We start from the raw sequence: 20633 nt of genomic DNA, 5'->3' as shown, positions 1-20633 counted from the left end.
TGTCCACTGCCTCTGGTCTAGCCATATTAGTCACTTTCTCTGAGAACACCCTGAACCCATCCTCCTTATGGCCTTTGCACATCATGTTCCTGGGCTTCTTTTCTTCCTCCTCATACATGAAAATCCTCTTGGGTATATGCAGGCTCAGTTTAGATGTCACATCATCAGCAAAGCTCTTCCAGACCCTCAGAGTACTTCTGTTTCTGCATGCTTCCCATTCTGTCTTTTGTTTCCTAGTGTGCACCCAGTGAGGCTGGGCTCTTTGAGAGCTGTGGGTATGTCCAACTCATTTCAATTCTCCACAGGACCTGTACTTGCTAGGTCCACACACTGTGCTTTATCAAGGACAGAAGGTGCAATAACCGTCTGTTCTGCTAACAGTTTTGCCAGTGGGATATTCAGTCTATCTTAGGCTTATCCACCATTTGTTTGATTGTGACCCAGCCATTTGAATTTGTTTTTGAGCTGGCTTGATATTAGCTCATTGCTAACTTTTCTCAGGCCTGTTTCCCACATACCTAGCAGCTGTCTGCTTAGTGCTGGGGCTCCGAGCTTTTTAAGTTTACTTAAAAGCATAACAACATGGTGGAATTCAGGAAGGAGTTACCTGCTTCTAATGTGAATTTATTTTTTTTTTTAAATTTGAAAATGCAGGTTTTATTTTATTTTTATCCCAAAGTTCTTTAAAATGTGAAAATAGCAGAAGAGGTTTTTTTTTTTTTTTTTTTTTTTTTTTTTTTTTTTTAAAAAGGTTTATTTCTACCTCTAGCAGAACAACAGTCCATATTATAGTTGTAACTGCAAAGTAATAAAACCCAAGACCTGGAGTTTGGTTTTGCAGATCTGGATTCACGTTCTGGCTTTACCACTTACTAACCCTGAAACCATGGGCAGGTACCTAACTTCCCTGACCTCGGTTTCCTCAGTGTACAATTGGGAAAAATAATTTCTTTCTCATTGAGTTGATGGAAAGTTTAAATGAGATTTTGGACCTGAAATTGGGATTGTGCAGTTCATAAACTGAATTTGAAGGCAATTTTTAAGCAGCAGGTCCAAAAAGTTTTCTGTTGAAGGAAAATACTTGGATATGTTAGTTTTCATGCATGCATTTTAATTTTTATGAATAATAAAATAATATGAATTTATACTCAGAGGACATACATTATGTGATAGTCTTAGGAACATACACGGCTCCTAAGAATCAGTTGTAGTTCACATAAATTAGAATCACAAAACCATAGGCTTTGAGAAATTATAGAAAGCTTGGAAGGCAAGGGGACAAACATTAATCCATGCTGTGTGCAGACTCTGTGCAGTGCACGTTGACTTGTGGAGTACCAGGAAATGATTGCCCACAGCCTGATGGGTAGGTGGGATTAGCTCTGTTTTGTAGACAGGGAAGCTGTAGCTCAGGAAGATTAAATAATTAATTCAAGGCCCTGGTCCCACTAAGGGTTAGAAATGGAATCTGAATTTGAACACAAGTTCACCATGAAAGCCTTGAATTTCATCCTGAACTCACGGATGGCCTCTAGAAATCCTTCCCATTTACAGATCTGGCAAGTCCTGCTTTCCCTTTGTTGATTCTGTATCTCTCAGTCCAGCAGCAGCCAGTGATTCACAGCCAGCTAGAGCAGTAGAAATCTGCAGTCTTGAGGTCCCGTAACTTGTTTAGTGAATCTATGTGAGTTCCTTGACTTCTCCTGCCAAGAATCAGCTTATAAAATGTCTCATTTTGAGCTCCTTCCATTGTACTCATTCATCAACTTTTGTTTCTTTTTCTCTCTCATGGGGAGATACTTGCTGTTTCTGCTTTTGAAGTCAGGAATATATTTGAAGAGGACTTTATGCATTCTCTTTGAAAATGCAGGTGGAAAATCAAGTTCGTTGAGTATTTCCTGCCATTTCCTCCTGCCATTTATGGGCAAATTTGTGGTGATGAAAAGAAGCCACACTGGACTGGGAGTTAGGAGCCTGATTCTCATCTTGACTCTAGCTGACCAGTGAGACGACTTTCTCTTTTGGGGACTCAGTCTTCATCTATAAAGTGAGAGGACACTATTGGTGACTCCCAAGGTTTTAAAATTCTGCATGTTTTTGTGGTGTCAAAAACTGTCAATTTCTGTTGAGCTGTGTAATCCTGCAGCTGTTTCTCTGATACTTTTCAATCTTTAGATTTAATCTATTCAACAGTGTATAATTTTTTAACGGGAAGCTTTTATAGACATTTCTGAAATATAAGGAAGGGGGGATAAATGGATGTTAAAAAATAGAAAACAACCAATTAAATAGTATATAGCATGTAATTCTCCTTGGAAACTTACCACAAAATTGAGGAGCACTTTAACAAGTGGTAATTTAAATTGCATTTGAACTCTGGTAATGGTTTGTTTGCATGGGAACTTCAATCATTTCACAGCGGTTCTTTAGCAAAGCTGCTTGTTCTCTTTATGGAAAAGATGAAAAAATTATTAAAAGAGAAGTTGACTATGGAAAAGGGAGGCCACTTTTATTTGTGCATGGAGGGAAGGGAAGCTGTGTGAGTGAGGGCAAAGTATGGAGAGCTTTACCTTTCAGTGAGTTTTAGAAACCTGGGAAGTCAGATGTCCTTGGTTACTGTTGTAGAACTGTTCTGATTTTTAACTCCTGCAAAGAGAAGTGTAACTTCCCTGGGGTTTGGGGTTGGACAGCCATCTTTGTTTTCTATGATGTCGCACTGTTCACAGACTTTACGTTGGCTTAGCAATCTGTTCATCAGCAAGTTGGAAATTACTGCTTTGTCTAGTTTTAGTGGAAGTGGCTTTGAGAGTTCTAATGTCCTTGAAGACCACTAGCTCCCAGGAAGCTCAATGCTTGGCTGGGTTCATTTTGATTATCGTCCATTTTCCTTACTTAATTTTTGTCTGCTATTGGGATATACCAGGAAAGCTTTGAAGCAGATATTCAAAGGCCTGGGTGTGTAAGTCGTGGCTTTGCTCCATAACTGACTGTGTGATCCAGGGCAAGTCCTTTTGCCCAGCGATTCTCGGGTTCCTCCTCTGTCAGCGTGGATGGTAACATTGGTAATCTTTGTGGCCAAGCCCTGCACTTGGAGCTCTCTGTTCTGCCACTAATGGTGGGTTCCTGGAGTGGTCATCTCCCTTCTGTCAGTTGGAAGGGTTGAGGTGGTCATTTTTAAGATCCCTCCCAACTTTGAACTTATGTGGGTATTTGCAGATGTGGAACATTTCTTAAATTGTGTGATTGACCAAATGACGTTTAAAATGACAGCAATGAAAATGGATGTTATAGTTTTTCTGGTATGTGGATTTTTCCAGTATATACAAAGGATACATTTTATAATGCCTACTGCCCTGGAATACTTGTCTGCTGGAATATATGTTGTGTAATCCTTACCAAAAGGTTACTAGTTCATAATGAAATAAAATCTGTAATGGGGACTTATTAGGAAGCTTCGAGATTGTCCAGCTCCCTCTTGCTCACTGTCCCCCATTTTTCAGTTGAGCAAACTAAAGCTCATAGGATTATGAGGTCCCATAGTTAGAGATTCATCTTCAGATTTATGCTATTTCTTTTTATTGCTGTCATTCAGATTATGCTATTTTTTTTTCTTTCCTACAATGTGACTGTCTAACTAATTGATCTCTTTCACCTCTATTACTAAGATGAAGTTTGTTTTCCCAGGAGAGCTGAGGAATGAACACCGGGTCAGTAGCATTCTCTTTCCCCATCACCCTGAGACAGATTAGTAAAATTAGAAGGGTTGGGAACTGACTGAGGCTTTAGGAACTAGTGAGTAGAGCCACTAGATTTAGTTTTAAACTTGGCATTATTCCCAGTATAGACTAGTCATTGCATTAATAAACAGGGGGAATTCTAAAGCTGGTAAGACCCTAGATATTCAAAACCAACTTTCTTCTCTCATTTTCCACAGGTGGAAACACTGTGAGGCCCAGAGAAAGAAGTGAAGACAGAATCCAGTCCCCTGATTCCCAATCTAGTGTTTGCTCCACCAGTCATTCATTGGCAGGAAGATATTTGTCTTCATTGGTGAGTCCTACACAGAAAAGACGACTTTCCTTTTTAAAATCAATATGTAAATTTTAATCAATATTAAAATTTGTTGGTTTCCATTTTAAACATGGGCACTAGTAACTAGGATGGAGTAAGAACTAGGGAAGAACAGAAATGTCCTTCCTATTTTCTTCAGTTGATTTCGTTGACAATGGACAAGCTATAATAATGCTAATAAAATGTATGGCAAGCAAAGGCAGTACTCAGCTTTTGTAGGTGGCATACAGAGAAATTGGGAAAGAAAAAATTGGAGTAAAGTTTTTGCATTGCCGGTGACTGTATTACTTCCTTCTCCTTTGGCATGGTGTGAAATGTTCTTGAAATTGAAAGACCAAAATGAAAATGTCAGTGAACAGTGTTATGGGTTTTTGCAAGGAAAAAAACTAATATTGAGTGGCTTTTGTTTACCTCTGTGCAAGGTGCTTCTTCTTTTGTGATCCCGTTTTATTTTCATAACAACCCTTTGAGGTAGGTGAGTCTAAAGTTCTTAGGCAAAGTGTATGACCTTTTGTCTTAAAGAAACTCCATTGGGGTCTGAGTTTGAAACCTGTTGGACACCCAGAAAGGGAATTCTGAACAGGTGAGGTGAACTTCCCTGGTGTTTTGGTGCACCCCTGGGGTTACTGAGTAGAATAGAATGCCACATTTTAAGAAGTGAGGGTGGTAAAAAGTATCAATGTATGAGGAGATCTGAGGAGAATAGTTGAGAAATTCTGTGTAAGTCTCCCACTTAGGATTTTAGATCTGTGGTTTTCATCTTGAGTGCAAGTCCATATGTGCCCCAAATTATTGGCCTTATATGGAATAAATAATATGCCTTATTATGTTTGTGGTGTGGTTTTTAAAAATGGAGCAGATGCTATTGTTACTGATAAAACCTAATTTCCTTTAAAAGTGTTGCGGAGTTTATAGTCACCTTTTGTGGCTCTTTCTTTTTTAATCTGTATACCTTGAAAGTACAGTTCACTTTCTAGGGGCATAAAATAAAAGGCTTAAAACCACTGCTTTAATTCTTAAAACAATTTACTCTGTTAAACTTTCAAACAAGGTATTGAATATTTTTCTCCCCGAATGAAGTTCAGTTATCAAATGTGAATCTTTGTTACCTGCTCTCCCTTCTGAGGTTTCAGTGTTAAATTAAATTGTGCTAAATAAGAAGCCCTGCATTTGGGTAAAAAGACAAAATCAAATGTTTAATGACAGGATAAGAAAGAGTGCCTTAACTAGGAGCAAGCTGGAAGAGACTCAGAAGTTTTTGTTGCCCGTAAGCTAGTTATGAGCCAGCCGCAGCTTTTGTCTCTAAAATGCTGATGCAGACTCAGACTGCATTAAATGGAGCATGGTTTCTAGAGCATAATAGGCGCGTGATCCTTCAAAAAATACCTAGAAACTAACAAGTCCAGCGGTCAGGTGGGCTTCAGGTCCAGTTTGAGCAGGATTCCAGCTCTGTTTCTCTGCAGTGCTCTTTGCTCTGCCCTCCTTTATGTATTGGCTTCATTCTCAGGGTGTATTACCTCATGATCATAAGATGGCTGCCACTTCAGTCCAGATCACAAGCATCGTCCTTCTCATTTGGGAGAAAGAGGGCCTTGTTTGCCATTCTCCTATAGGCTGGGGTTACTGCACGTTTCTGAACCAGTGGTGTGTATGAACTGGGGTTCTCCTCTGGAGCTGATGCTAGGGACAATCCCACTCAGCCCTCAGGGCAGCTGAAAGGAATATCTGGGTGCTGTTAGGAGGGGGAAGAAGGACTGGATGCTGTGTGGCCAACCATGAGCATTCTTCACACCCAGTAACCCACTGGTCAGAGCTCCCCTAGAGTGTTGGGCTTTACTTCTTGCCTCACATCCTTAGAAAGAGACATTAGCAAACTGAACTTTCTACAAGAGGATGCTGAGGGGACCAGAAATGATGCCCCACTAGCAACTGTTACAGGAATGAGACCCTGGAGAAGGCAGGATGCTGGGGCACATGTGATTATGGCCTTCATGAATATAAAAACTGGTTACAAGAGGGACGATGTCTCTTGTTCTTGTGTGTATCTCCTGAGTCTACTGGAATCACTGGCACATAATAGGTGCACAATGCGTTATAAACCCCAACTTTGTGAGTGTCCCTTTCCCTTAGGGTGTTCAGTCAGGCACTGGTCAGCTCTCTGTTGAGGAGTTATAGGAATTCTAGCACAGATGAGACTGGACTACATGGTTTTATGAGAATGAATCAATGGACTGGACAGAAAGACCAGCATGGCTTAAGAAGTTTGTGAGTGAATAAAAAGCCAGCCAGCTATAGCAGGGTGGAGTATCAGAAGATCTGGTTTGCAGTCCTAGATCTGCCAATTATTACATGTGCAACGATAGAAAAGTAACATCCCTCAGACCTCATTTTCCTAATCTGAGAAATGGTAATAATAATCATTGCTCTGCCTGTGTCACGTTTGCTTAGATGAAGAATGCTGACAGATGCCTGCCTGCCTACTTGGTAAACTATAAAGTGTGACCCATACGTGATAGGTTACTACAGGCCTTTAGTTAAAAGACTCATGTCAAGTGTAAAGAACAACAAGGCCACGTAAGTGAAGTACCCAGCACTGGGCTTGGTGGAGACTATATGCTCAGGGTATATCCTTCCTTCCCTTCCTCCAGACTCCACATCCCATCATCCCTAAGATTTGATGGGCATCTACATTGTCTTCAGTCCTAGAAAGGAGCTAGGATCTTTGTTTGATAATGAAGTTGAAATGGAATTGTCTATTATTATTACCATTTTTATATTAGTTTTGCCTTAGGAAGCAAGAAGTAGAGGGTGGTAGATGTAGAAACCGAGGGAGCTAAATGCTTAAAAGACCCCACAGAAGCACAGTCTAGCCAGGTTGGCTCTTGCATTGTTTGACTAGAAAATCACACCTCCTGCCCCAGGTATGACTGGCCCAGTGGGAGTCAGGAAGGAAATTATTTGCCTCCGTTGACACCCGGGTATAATTGTCAAGTATAGGCAGGGACTTTCAGTTTTAATATTTCCTCTTTGGTCCTCAGAAGCATCAGGTATTAGCCTCTGCCGGAAGCAAAGCATTGGTCTCTTCCGTCAGAGGTGAATGTCTTGGCTCCCTACAATTACTTGGTCAGGTGGTTTCTGGGCATGTGTGACCATCTGCTTAGCCAGATTTGAATGCCTTTGTGATATTTGCTTCAAAAAATTACAAAAGGACTTGCTCGGTCTGAGCAGTGTCCCATCCAGCCTTCTGAGATGCTGTGGCTCTTCATGTAACCCAGGGAGGTCTTGTAGGAGGTGTGCTTGCTGTCCATGAAAGAAAAAGGGAGAGCTCTCTCTTTTGCTTTTGCTTCCTTCCTCCTGTTTCCATTGGATTCAATTTCATTGCCTTCTGTAGAGATAACCTCTATTCTTCCTTGGGCATGAGACCAGTGGGTATGGTCCTAGGAGACTGGAGGACTTCTCTGGATCTCCCTCACTGGGTTACAGGGGTCTAATGCCTGGATGGACAGAGAGCCTCATGTGCCCTCTGTAGATTGTTGCCTAATATCTACCCCTGGTTCACACACTGTGTGCTTCTCCTCTCCCCTGATCCCAATGTTTATCTGGAATGGAAGTTAATGAGCATCAGAATCTTTAGGAAACCAAGGTGATTAGGCCCAGTTCCTGACCTTGAGATGCTCAGAGTCTAGTTGGAGAGAAAAACATATGCACAAGATAGAAGTGCACACTAGAGAGGAGTTGTTAATGCACACTAGGAAGGAACTGTATTAATTACCTGATATGTTTTACGCCTCGGACTAGGTGCTTGGGAAATCATGGTATGTCAGTTATAGCCTCAGAGCTCCAACTTAGATGGAAGGTTGGGAGAGCAGAAAGGATGGGAACACTGGGGAATGTTTCCAGGATGGGACCTGATCCCAGACTTTTCAGTGGGCTGTGGAACTTTATGACAGCAGTCCAGGGGTGGGCAGGGTGGACTCATTGATATGGTTTGGCTTCTAGGGTTGGACACATTCTGAGGGAGCTGATAGCAGAGGCTTAGCTGGGCAGGTAAAGAGTCTCTTTTCTTTATATGTGGTTAAGTGTCCAGCTCAATTTTCACCAACAGGCTGCTGTACAAAGTTTGCTGGAAAGCCTCTCTGCATTCTGGAGGACAAGGGTTTCATTCGAGGGCTCCTGGTATCAGATCTCTTATTGTCTACTTCCTAGGCTTCACAAAACATGAAGGAGTTGGTTGAGGCCATTAAAATAATCCTGGACTGGGCATTTTAAACTTTGATGCTTACCAGTCACCATTTATTGTGTAACAAATCACCTTCAATTTGGTATCTTAAAACACCAATCATTTATTATCTCACTGTTTCTGTGGACTCAGGGTGTGACTTAGTTGGGTGCCTCTGGCTCAAGGTCTCTCATGAGGTTGCAGTCAGAGCATCAGCTGGGATTCTGGTCTCATCTGAAAGCTCAGCTAGCTCATTTGCATGATTGTTGGCAGGGGTTGGTTCCTGTGGGTTGTCAGGCTGAGGGCTTCAGTTCCTTGCTGGCTGTTAGCTGGAGGGCTTCTCGGTTCCTTGCCATGTGGACATCTCCGTAGGCCAGCTTACAACATAGTAGCTGGCTTCCCTCAGAGTGAGTGAGCCTGAGAGAGTCCTCAAGATGCAAGCCATGGCATTTTTGTAACCTTATCTCAGAAGTGGCATCCCATCACTTCTGCCTCATTTTATTTATTAGAAGGGAGTTACTAGATCCAGCTCACATTCAAGGGGAGAGGTGGTCCAAGGGCTTGAAAACCAGGAGGTGGGGATTGTAGGGGATCATTTTAGAGGGTGCCTACCCCAAATTATGTAGGGTACATGGTGTGTACTAAGGTGAGGGTGGGAATTGCATGGAGCCACTGAATAAACTCAGCACCTCTCTGTGGATCCATTTTACTTAAAGACTTTTAAACATCTTTTTATAAATATTGATATATAATTGCAAAGGATGCAAAATTGGTGTGGATTTTCAGAGGAAAACCACAAGCCTGCATTTTTAACCTCCTCAGCAGTTGGAGGTGTTTTGGTGGAAATGTCTGAAAGTTCTTGCTCGAGCCTTTTGCTGTATAGGTGAGGTATCTAGACCCGAGATGGCAGACACTCTCCTGGGGCCATGGGGCAAGTAGATAGCAGAGAAGGAACCACATGAAGCTCCTCTGACTCTGGCCTGACGCTTCCCCTTCCACCTCTCCACACAGTCTCTCCTTCATACAGAGTCCACACAACTTTCAGGCATGTTTTCTCTTCTTTACACAAGCTCTATCCTGATCCAAGAACAGATTAGGAAAAATAGGTCAAAATTGGGAGTCTTGAGTCTTGATGCTGTCTCTTTAGTTAAATTTCAGGGCTCTACATCTCCTGTTGGGTCATGCTGTGTCCTGAAAAGTTGCATAAATCAATATTACTTGGCTCAGACAGTGTGTCTCCGCAGTTATGAATAACATTTGTATTAAGTACAGAGGGCCAATGCACAAAATTACTGTGAGACTGACAGGATCAGACATAAAACCTCAGCCAATGCTTTCTGTCTGGCAGAAAGTTTCTTTTTCAGAGCATCCGACCCCCCACCCCTCACCCCCCCGCCAGTCTTTTTTATAAAACCAAGCTCGTCAGATCATTTTATAGAAGGTGACAGGTTCTCTTATAGTCCACCTTTGCATTCTTAAAAAAATTAAAGGAAATGGGAGACTTAAAATTATGGTCAAGCTCATTAATAGCCTTACAGCCAAAATGAGGGAAGCAGAGCCTTGGTTATTGAGAATTTCATTGGCCAGAATGTAATACTATTCCCCACTCCAGGGCCCCTTTCGACTCTCAAATTTTTTTTTTATATTTTCACTGCTTTCAAAGTGTTGCTTATCAAATATTTCATTTGTATTGAAAAGACATCATAGGAAATAGAATTTTAAGTGGGAGAAGGCACCATGGTAAAGGGAAATTTGGAGTGGGGAGAATGCCACTTATTAGCTGTATAATCTTACAGATAAGAAACTTAAACATTTTTTCACCTGTTTCCACAGGTGAAAAAATAGGACTAATAGTGACTACCTCACAGAGTCCTTGTGCTCTTGAAGCAGCATAATGTATTTAAAGTGCTTATTTCATATGCTACTTAGTTCATTGTTGGTGCACATTAGACGTAGTTCCCAACCTCCTTAACAGCTTGCAACTGTTTGCTGGGAATCCTTCAGTTCTTTTCTTTGTCTCAAAGTCCCCACTTTGCATGGTCCTTTTGACTTGGACTAGACCTACTGTATTTGCGTGCCAGTCACCCCAGGTTTCATGTTTCCCTGAATAACTAAAAGGCCTTAGCATTTATAATTTTGCTCAGTGGCTCCCAAGACATAAATACAAACATCATGATATGCTCACATTTTCTGGTATTTGGAAATATAGTAGCTCTGGGAACAAAACATACATAAGCTGTGTTTATGAGGAAGGTCTTTTGGGTATCACTATTGAAAAGTAATTGTTGGTTTTCATGAAAAGACCATCTAGTCCAGGGAATGAGCTTCCATTGTCTGATTTTGACCTCTTCATTTATAAATGGAAGTGTCTCCGGGACCTGGCCAACTCTGACCCTTTTTGGTTCCACGACTTCTTTGGGATGACATCACCTCACCCTGCTTCAATGGCAACTGGCTTGAGTTATATCAGGTATTCAAAATGATCTAATATTTTCCTTTTAAATCTGGGAACCTGGCTCATTCTATGATTAAGCTAGTGATTTATTTATAATATGGTATGAGACGGCTGCAGTCACTCTATGATGTAATCTAAGAATGACATGAAAACAAAATAGGCTTTTACATAATGAAAGTGTTCCTGTAATGCAGTTTATAGCAAGGCACTTTTTTTTTTCCATTGAGAATAGATATATTCTTTCCTCTCCATTCTTTTCTTTTTTCCCATTTATAAATCTTAAGGTCTTTAAGTTAATATAAAAAATTAGCATTTAAAACTCCACAAAGTCTCTGGTTTAATTTTCTAATATTGTCTTGTCATCTTCTTCATCCCTCTGGTTCCCTGCGCCCACCAAATCCTCTGTTTTAGCTACTGCTCTGTTTAACAGCTCATGGCCTCCACTCAGCACTCATCAGTCCTCACCTTTCCTTTGCTTATGATGTTTCCCTTAAAATACTCTCCTCCACCCCAACTTTTCTTCTGCTAAAGACAGATATAGCTTACTAGTCTGATTCCTACAGATAGCATCCTTCTGCAGGCCAGCTCAATTGCCCTTCTTTCTTTAAGGCTTCTCTGAAGCTTTGGCCACCTTGTTAGAAACCCTTGATTTGTACTTCTCATAGAACATAGTGAGTTCCTCTCGGCTCTCTCCCCACACCTTCCCCAGGGTTAGAAGAGGAGAAGTGATGTAGGGGAGTGGGGGAGGGTGTCTTCGTAGTTCCAGATCACCCACCAACACTGAAACTTGGGCAGGTCATAGCCTATCATTGGACGTCAGTGTCCTCATATGAGAAATGATTGGTTTGCATTTAATTTTACATGGTATTTGGTGGATTGGTAGTAGTTCCTTACGGTTCTGTGTTGCAAGGGAGGCTGAGACTGTCTCATTAAGAAAGAGTCCATGGCAACTTAGTGATATCTGCCCTGGTTGTGGGCAGAGGAGGGGAGAGGTCTACAAGGGGTCTCTTGGCTATTTTTGGACTAGATAGTTGAAGTTCTCTCACTTGAGGTATGTAAGAAGGCACTGGAAGTGTTAGTGTGGAGAGGCGAGAAAGGGGGTGGAGGAGGAGGGAGAGAGCAGGTGGTACTGTCCTATGGGACTCCTCTGTGGAAGGGGACACAAACTTGCTGTTTGTGACCTTAGAAGGGGTTCTGAGAGCAGTGGGTCCAAGCAACAAGAAGGCAGTATGAGGAAGAACTTTTTAATACTAACAGCAGACCACCGATGGAATGTGCTTTATCAGGAGGTAGTTATTTCTTGATCGCTGCAGGTATTTAGGTACTGATAGTGATGGGTATTTTGCAGAAGGAATAAGAAGTTGGACTTGATGACTTTTAAGGTCCTACCTGTCCTGAGAGTCTAGAATTTTCTGAACACACAGTTTGTTTGCATTTACGTAATTTTCATTTTAAAATGAAAGCACTGGGGAGGAAAGTGATTCTTCCTTTCTCCCAGATCTTGGCACACATAAATGCTGATTTTATCTTGGGCAGTCTTTTTTCCCACTTAACATTATTGATGAGGGAAAGGAGGCTAGCTGAGGATGTCTTAGCACTTTTACGGTACTGAATATATTTTGAGGATGATTTCTGTGCTTCTTTCAAGATAGTTCTGGAGAACTCTGTCCTGACGGTCTTCCCAGATCCCCCTGTTGTCAATGATTTGCTTTTTCTGTATCACCAGTGAGCTTTGTTTCTATATCCAGTAGAGCATTCATTTCACTTTGCTCTGTCATATAAGCAAATTTTCAGTCCTCCTTTCCCACTAGACTGTAGAAACTCCTTGAGAGCATGAATCCTTACTCCATAATAGGTCTCATGGTGCCTAGTATAGTGGTTTGCAAATAGTAATAATGATGACTCATTAGCTTAACAACTGCTTTTTGAGCATGTACTATTGCTGGGCAGTATTCTAGATGCTGGGAATATAACAGTGAACAGAACCAGGGAACCCTTCCATTTCATGGAGACAGTACACAAATTAGTGAGTAAATGTGTAACATTTAGGTTGTGGTATTTGTTCAGAATTAAAATAAAGCAGCTTAAAGGCACAGAGGGTGTGGAGAATGTATTTAAGCTCATTGATTTGAGATGTTCTTGCTGAGGCAGTGAGTCAGTGAGGCAGCCAGGCATCGGGCTGGTGGGTATCTAGGGGAAAAGTGTTCCAGGCAGAGAGAAAGCCCTTGCAAAGGCCCCGCGGCAGAAGCATGCTTGTTGTGTTCTAGGAAAGCGAGGAGGCCGGTGTGGCTGGAGTGGAATCACTGAGGGGAAGAGTGGAGGAGAGGAGGTCGCATGTGCCAATCAAGATCGTTGCAGCAACAAATATTTGTTAAGTACCCACTGAAGATGCTCAGAAAAAAATTGCCATTGGCCATTGTGATTTAAAGACTCCACAGAAATCGAACAGAAGAAGGCCAGGAGGTAGTCCTGTTTTTCAGGGGTAAGATACACGGAAAGTGGGCCGGCAGCCCCGAGTAAGTGCAGCTGGGCAGGGTACCGACATCCCTCCCCTCTGCAGTCCACCTGCGAGGCCTCCCCTTGCGGATCCTCCGCTCCTGTGGTGGCCACACCTGCAGAGGGGCTTGGGCACTGGGTGCAGATGGGCAATCGCTTGCCTAATCACCCATTCAGGCACCCACTTATTTGTTTTCCGCATGCAAATATGGGTTTTTTACAGACAGATTTAATGTATTTGTTGCTTCCCCATTTTATTTAAAACAAAACAAACTGCCAACCATGTCAGCCGAGGGCAGCAAATAGAAACATGAGCATTATGGTCTTTGCTGGTCGTGCCGGTTACGCCACTGAAAACAATCCCAGGCAAATCAGTCTTTTCCATGTTCAATCTTATTTCTCCTTTATATCACCTCTTCTTACTATTTCTATGGGTTAAAAAAAAAAGTGATTTTAAGGAGGGATGTGGTATTGCTTTCCCTAAATCATTATCTCAGCATTTCAAGCTACGTCTTTTTTACTGTGGTTTCCACTTTCACGTTTTTAGTTTCGGAACCTGTGGCCCATTGTCGAAAAAAGGACATTATGGAGTCTCCAAAGGCCATTGGCAGGTGGTGTCTGCAACTTCCTTAGCCTGGAAATAAACAAACACAAATCAGAACTGTTTGCCCCTATTGAAGTGCTATTATTATTTGTTGCGCAACATCATGCAAAAGTCACTTTTATTTATCTGGGAGCCCATAGGTAAAAAGCCAATACTAGCTAGAGAGAGGGCTTGGGGGTGGATGTTTGCTTTTATTTGTAATGGAATTTCAGAGTGCAAGAGTAAGATGTCAGAATTAGTAGACACTTTGGAGTTTATTTTATTCCAAATGCCTCACATTACAGTAAGGGAAACTGAGGTCTACAGAGGTAAAATGACTTGTTCAAGATCTTGGAGAGTTAGAGGTAGAGATTGGACTTGAGCAGCTGAAACTCTGGCACTGACCCATGACCTGTGGAGCTTGCAGAAGCTGCTTCTGTGGCCTGGGGTAATGAAGAGACTGCTGGATCCTACAGAGAAGCTCATCTCAAGGTGGGGTTTATGTGTAATGGTGTAAAATGTTTCTAATTTTGCTCTCATAAAATAATTTATAATCATTTTGGTATCAAATCTTAAGCAAAGAAACACTGTGGCTAGGATTTGCTTGCAGCTTTTCTAACAAGGCTGGTTGACTTATCATGAGAGTATAGGGTGAGTTTGTGTGTGTGTGTGTGTGCGTGTTTGTGTGTGTGTGTGTGTATGAGAGAGAGAGAGAGAAAGTGAACAATAAAACTAAGAGGTAGAGGTTCAGACCTCTTGGCTGTAGGAATTTCATTATTAGGTATATAATATCTGAGCCAGAAAAAGTCTAAAGCTTACTGGATGGTCTGCTTTATTTTGTAGAAAAGGAAACTGATGCCAAAAGTGGTTCAAAGCCTTGCTCAAGATCAACTCCACTTTAATTGAGCAGTTAGAATATTAGACCAACAGCCTTTGATAGAAATTTTATTTGGAAAAGTACAATCACCATCAGCAAATCATATTTACTAGTTAGCCAGTGGGACTGCTCAGGCTAGATGAAGCATCAGCCTTCTTTGGGATTCTTGACTCAGATGTGGTTTTGGCAGGAGGAGCATGGCAGTGACTCCACAGTGTCAAGTGCAGGCCTTTTCTTCTCTGTACCTTTAGACAAGAGCAGACACATCATCAGAGATCAGATAAACTTAGCTAATGAGCCTCCCTTTCCCCTCCACACTCCCACCACCAATTGGCTACCTTAAAAATAATCTGCAAAAGTAAGGTTCAGAGATGGCATCAAGGCCAGTTAAGTAACATTTTGTAGGTCTTTTATGTGCCCTTAAATGTTGGACTCTTTTCACTTCTAAATGCAAAATATTAAGACTTCGGATTGTGGGGTATGTATGCAAAACCCAAAGTGATATTTCAGGAGGAGCATGAGAGCAAAAATATCCATATGTGTGAAAAGGGAAAAATTTTGTCAGGAAAGTATTGAGAGAGGGTTGATACTCTCTGTAGTGGCTGCAAGACTGATAGTCAGGGCACAGCCATGGTACTGAAGGGCTGTAGGAGCAGAGGGTGAGGAAAGGACTACTTGATAGAGCACGAATTCAACTTGCTATGTCGCGTATCTGTGCAGAACTCTCTGCAGCTGTTTGCCCTGAAGTACATTCTGTACATTTTTCCATTGATGCTGCGTGGCTTGGTGTAAATGCTTCTCCACAGTGTGCTGGACAGTCCAGGACACCAAGGGCTGCCTCACATATCCGTGGCAGGCTCACTGTGTCAGGGGTTTGAGTGTCTCTGTACCTACAGTCCCCACCCACCTCCCCACTTTGAGAAAAAAGTCATCAGTATTGTTTCAAGATTCATATGTGCTGATTTGCTTGCATTTTGTAACTAATTTGTTTCCTGCTTAAATCTGGAACTCATCTGTTTTATGTTTTTTTGTGATCCACATTTTAATAGACATGAATCCTCTTTTGCACTCTGATTTCTTTTTTTTTCCCCTTTTACTTAAAAAAAAATCATTCTTTTCTCTTCGGACCTCCAGCTTTCTTGTCTACATGTACAATCTATATTTGAAGAATCTGTAGAGTTATTGACTTTGTTAGAACTACTATACAAGCAGTTCAGATGACAGAATCATAAATTTAACTGGTTTTTCTAGAAACGATTTATTTTTCCTACATCTTCAAAGAGTAGTGGTGGAGAATAGGGCATTCTGAAAATAAGAAAAATGTGCCAAATGAGTTGCTGATTTCCACCTAGGCATATGGAAAAAAAGCCTTTATTTCAGTGACCTCTTTGCTCACTGGAAAACTCTGGGCTGGTGGATTTCATGATACTGATGCCTGTGTGCTCTCCAGTTACAGTGAGCAATGAGGTTAAATCGCAGAGTGGAGGATATGTTCTTATTGGAATAAGTAGGGTGTTAAGGAGACATACTGTCCTTTGACATTAAGAGAGACCATTTTTTCTAGTTGGATAAAGTTCAAAGAATAGCTCCAACAAATTCCTAAATTCTGTGGAATGTATAAGGAATGCAGAGCTTTTGGACAGTCAGCCTTAATGTGGGTTAAGTTTTAGCATGGCCAATGGTCAGACTTGATTCCTAGTGGATTTGTTCAACAAATATTTTTTTCTGCAGGCATGGCCCTGCTCCTTATCTCTTCTATCTCTTTTTCAGTGGTTTCTCCATTTGATTCTTATCCTTGCATTAGGGTCTATATGGTATTACAAAAACCCCAAAACAGCACACTGAATAGGGGGGCAGGAGAGCTGAGCTCTGACCCCCAGCCCTACCACACCACCTGTGTAACTATTCACAAGCATGTTCATTTACTTGACAAATATTTAAATGACCACATTTTACATACCAGGTATCAGAGATACAAAAAATGTGTAAGACACGGTCTTTACCCTCACTGCTTACAGTCAGGCGTAGAGAGAGAAGTGCACAAATAGAAACCCCAATTCACTTCTCCTTTCTGAGTATACTTTTTTACATATGTAAGAACCCATACTGGGCTAGATATTTGCCAAGGTCCCTTGTGATGCTAACATGCAATCATTCGTACAAATATTCATTGAACACCCAATAATCATTTATCTAACTGAAAATCAGCAAATGTTTTCCCTTTCTCCCCCATTTATAGGGGAGTGACGTTGAAAATGATCAAAGCAATATCTGCAAAATGCTTTAATAAGCAAGTTGGAGAAAGGTATTATATAAGTTTGAGGCATTATTATTAACGGAAAAATGAAAACAAGGGCCGATGTTTTTAGAGAGAGAACAGATGGTTCCTTTGTTTAGAATTTGAATATAAAGGAGAGAGGAAAAAAAGATACTTGCCATATTGTTTAGGCCCTGAATGTGAGTGACTTTAAAATGCCAAAACAATCTGGTTAGGAAAGTCCCATGGATTCAAAATAGCTCCTACATTGATCAAACTATAATTAATATAACAAAAAAATGACAGTACGAAAAATCCTAATAAAAACTGCCACGGTGACAATTGACAGAACCTAACAAAAGCTCCCATTTTTTGCATCAACTCTAGAAACCTAATTTTCCTGTGTTCAGGAGTTATACCACACACAGGAACAAATTAGTGGGAACTGATTTAAAACAGTTTCTTTCTAAAGTTGTCCTTAATGTTATTTCAGTTTTCCATGACTCATAAAGGGAATCTTCTGGATTCACAAGAAATTGGTAATCCTCTCCCACCTTTTTCATTGGATTCTGCTGGAAAAATGGGGGGATTTGGGGCAATTTAGTGAGCAAGGGACTTGGGGTGGTGTTGCAGAAGCAGGGGTCTTGGAAGGACTATTGAGAAGCTTGCATGAAAAGTTGTGAAATGGTGTCTTTTTTCTCTTCCTTTATTTCTTAATTTCGTATGATCTGCCTCCGCAGAACACAAGTTAATTAATGTTATCCTTTTGGTGTGTTCCTTGCCACCCTGATGTCTATCACTGTTGGGTCTGCAAGAAATGTGAGAATGAGGCCATAGGACACCAAACTGGGAGCATTTAGTGAGAAAGTACTAGACCCTTAGTTCTGGTGCTGTCTAACCTGTGGTGTGACTGGGCAGGGTGACCGCAATCTCTCTGGGCCTCAGTTTCCTCATTATGGAAAGAGGTGGTTAATGAGAATGTTCTGCAAGGATCCTTCCAGCCATCCCAGACTCTGATAACAATCTGAGTTCAAGTCCCCATTTTGTTATATACAGATATATGAAGGTTGGGAATGGCATTTGATTTGGGAGTATGCAAAAACCAACCAACCAACCAAAAAAAAAAAAAAAAAAAAAAAAAAAAAAGAAAAGCCACCTCTTCAAGACAATAACAAAAGGGCCACATTGATTGCTGAGTTGGAAACGTCTTAAATACTATATAGCCTGACTCCATTCCTGCTGGCCCAGTGTGGCATGAGTAGGAGTGGTAAGCTGCAGCCTGAGGTGCACTCACAGATCCCTGAGCTGCATTGTGGGCTTGGGGAAAGGCACCTGCCTCATCGTCTGGAATTCTGGGTTCCAGTCTTGCATCTGCTACCAAGCACATATAACCTTGGAAGAGCCCGCCTCTAAGGTTTCTTCCAGATCCGATTCATGGTTGGACTGTGATTCATCAAAGCAATTAGAAGACAAGCTCCCTTCCTTCAAAGCCCAGGCTTTACTCAGAACACTTCCATCAGGGCTGTCACCATGTGTTGCATACATCTCTGTTAAACACTTAATTCATTCTACATTGCATGAGACTAATTTTGATTTGTTGTAGAGATGTCCTATTTCATGTCATCCCTGATGACCTGCCCCTGTTCCTCAAAGCAGTGTGGTACACTGCTCCTTCTGATTAATCACACTGTAATCAGGCTTAGTCAATATCACGTGTTTGTCTTCTGCCCTGGACTGCAACTCAACCACGTCCTGGTCATTTCTGAAACCTCAGCATGTATGTTAGTCCTTGGGACACAGAAAATTGTCAATAAATATCAGTTGAATGAGTGAATAGTGGATGGATGATCCTGTATTTCCTCACCAAGTGATGAGGTCCTCGAGGGCAAGGACCATTCCTAATTAGTTGCTTTCTTCCTGACAGTGTCCAGCTGGGGTTTTGAATGCAGTATGGGGTTAACTACCATTCATTGAATTGTGGAAAAAGAGGTGGAGCTGGATCCGGAGCAGGGAAGGCTTATATATATAGCCTTAAGCCTGGGCACATTAAATATCTTCTGAAAGCCTAGCTGACAGAGGTTGTGGAGCATTTGTAGGTCACTCTGTGCGCCCTGATGTGGGAGGTAATTGCCCTCCCATGTCCTCAGGCATGTGTCACACCCAGGCCCCCTTAGCTGAGCTGCACAAATGCCTGCTTGATCTGTCATTCTTGGTCCATTGCTACTGATAAATTTTTCCACTGCCCGTCTTTGCTCTCTTGCCTTTTCATCTCTTCTTAGGAACCAGCTTGTATAATTAATGCCACCCATATAATAAATATTGCAAAGTAAACAATAAAATAACAAAACATATTTCCTTCTTCTACCTTCACATTGTTTTTAAAGAACAAAAACACTTTGCTTTTAGATTTTTCTTTCATTTTTAAAAAAATCAAATATTGGTAAATATATTGTGCTGCCCTTACTGTTCTCTGTCCATGAAATCTTCATGTTTTGTGAGGAGAATAAAAAGATCTCTGTTTTTTGACTGTAATTGTTGAAATTATTTTCAAAGTTTTCTTTTGTATTCCTGGCTGATGCCATAAATTTGTGTGGAATTATGTGAGAATTTCCTAATGGAAAAAGACTTAGCGTATACAAGGGATCATCTGTCTACTTCTTAACTGTTTTGTACTCTTGGGCAGGTTTCTTTATCCCTGTCTTTTCCTTTACCTCTAAATTGAGGTTATGGAAATAATTATTTCCAAAACTTCTCTTTTCCTTTTTTTTTTTTTTTTTTTGAATAAACATTAAATCCGTGGAAACCTGAGGGCTTTGGGAGCAGACATATTTCTAGGCGTCTGTTTCATTTTTCTGTCCTTTAAGTGGGCATGATGAACCATGAACCACTGTAAACTTCAGCCTCGGTAAGTTTCAGAAGTCTCCAGGAGTTCCTAGAATTCATTTTTCACTAATTTGTTTACTATTAATATCCTTTGCCCCTTCTTATGTGATAAGTTGTGTTTCAATACTGAATTATAGTGAATTTATTCCTCTTCATAGATAATATACCAAATATATTTCATTTCTCTTAACTGGAATCTCTGTTGACTTTCCACTTCTTATTAATTTCAGTAGTCTAAATAGGGCAGTTCCCACATTTGCTGCTTAGAACCACAGTTTTCCCCCTGGAAGAGCCCCCTATTGGTTTGTGAGCCCTCTGAGGGCCAGAGCCTTGAATATACCCACTTTTTCTAGGTTCTGACAAAGACAAGGTACAAAGTAGGGCTTAAATATTTATTTAATTGAATTAACAAAATTCTTTAATTCTGACAAAATTATTCTTCCTACTTTGCAGATGTGGAAATGGAGGCTTAAGAGCACTAAATATCTTGGTCAAAGTTACAATCGATTAAGTAGCTTAATAATTTATTGACTTCAAAATCTGTGTGCTTTTGTTTCACTCCACTGCCTCAGGCGAGATGCTGTAGGCTTTGGGTCTTTAGGAATTAGTGACCCGTGGCCCAGGTAGGAAACTCCAGCTGTCTCAAGACACCCAGGTGAACTAGAACCGGAAATATATTCAGTCTGCATTTACAGGCCCGAGAGGAAAGCATCGGACCGTCAGCAGTCTGGGAAGTGCACTACAAAAGGCATTGCGCAGCTTCAGGGGAGCCGCGTGTGACTGAGCTCAAAT

The 20633-nt window shown here is 41.2% G+C and overlaps 1 protein-coding gene across 10 annotated transcripts in view; it reads left to right on the top strand.

The window, feature by feature from the left end:
- LOC119535969 (LIM domain containing preferred translocation partner in lipoma) overlaps positions 1 to 20633 on the top strand; it is a 740701-nt gene that overhangs the window by 64659 nt on the left and 655409 nt on the right. For 9 of the 10 annotated variants that reach the window (XM_037838441.1, XM_037838450.1, XM_037838386.1 and 6 more), the window contains exon 2: positions 3935 to 4050. The gene's annotated coding sequence lies outside the window, so the exon portion shown is untranslated. Of the gene's footprint in view, positions 1 to 1992; positions 2048 to 3934; positions 4051 to 20633 lie in introns of those variants that run through there. The other variant, XM_037838427.1, reaches the window with a different exon arrangement.

Source organism: Choloepus didactylus, chromosome 1 (genome assembly GCF_015220235.1).
Source record: "Choloepus didactylus isolate mChoDid1 chromosome 1, mChoDid1.pri, whole genome shotgun sequence".
NCBI lineage: Eukaryota > Metazoa > Chordata > Mammalia > Pilosa > Megalonychidae > Choloepus > Choloepus didactylus.
The sequence above is the reverse complement of the archived record's forward strand: the minus strand, read 5'-3'. Positions and strand labels throughout refer to the sequence as shown.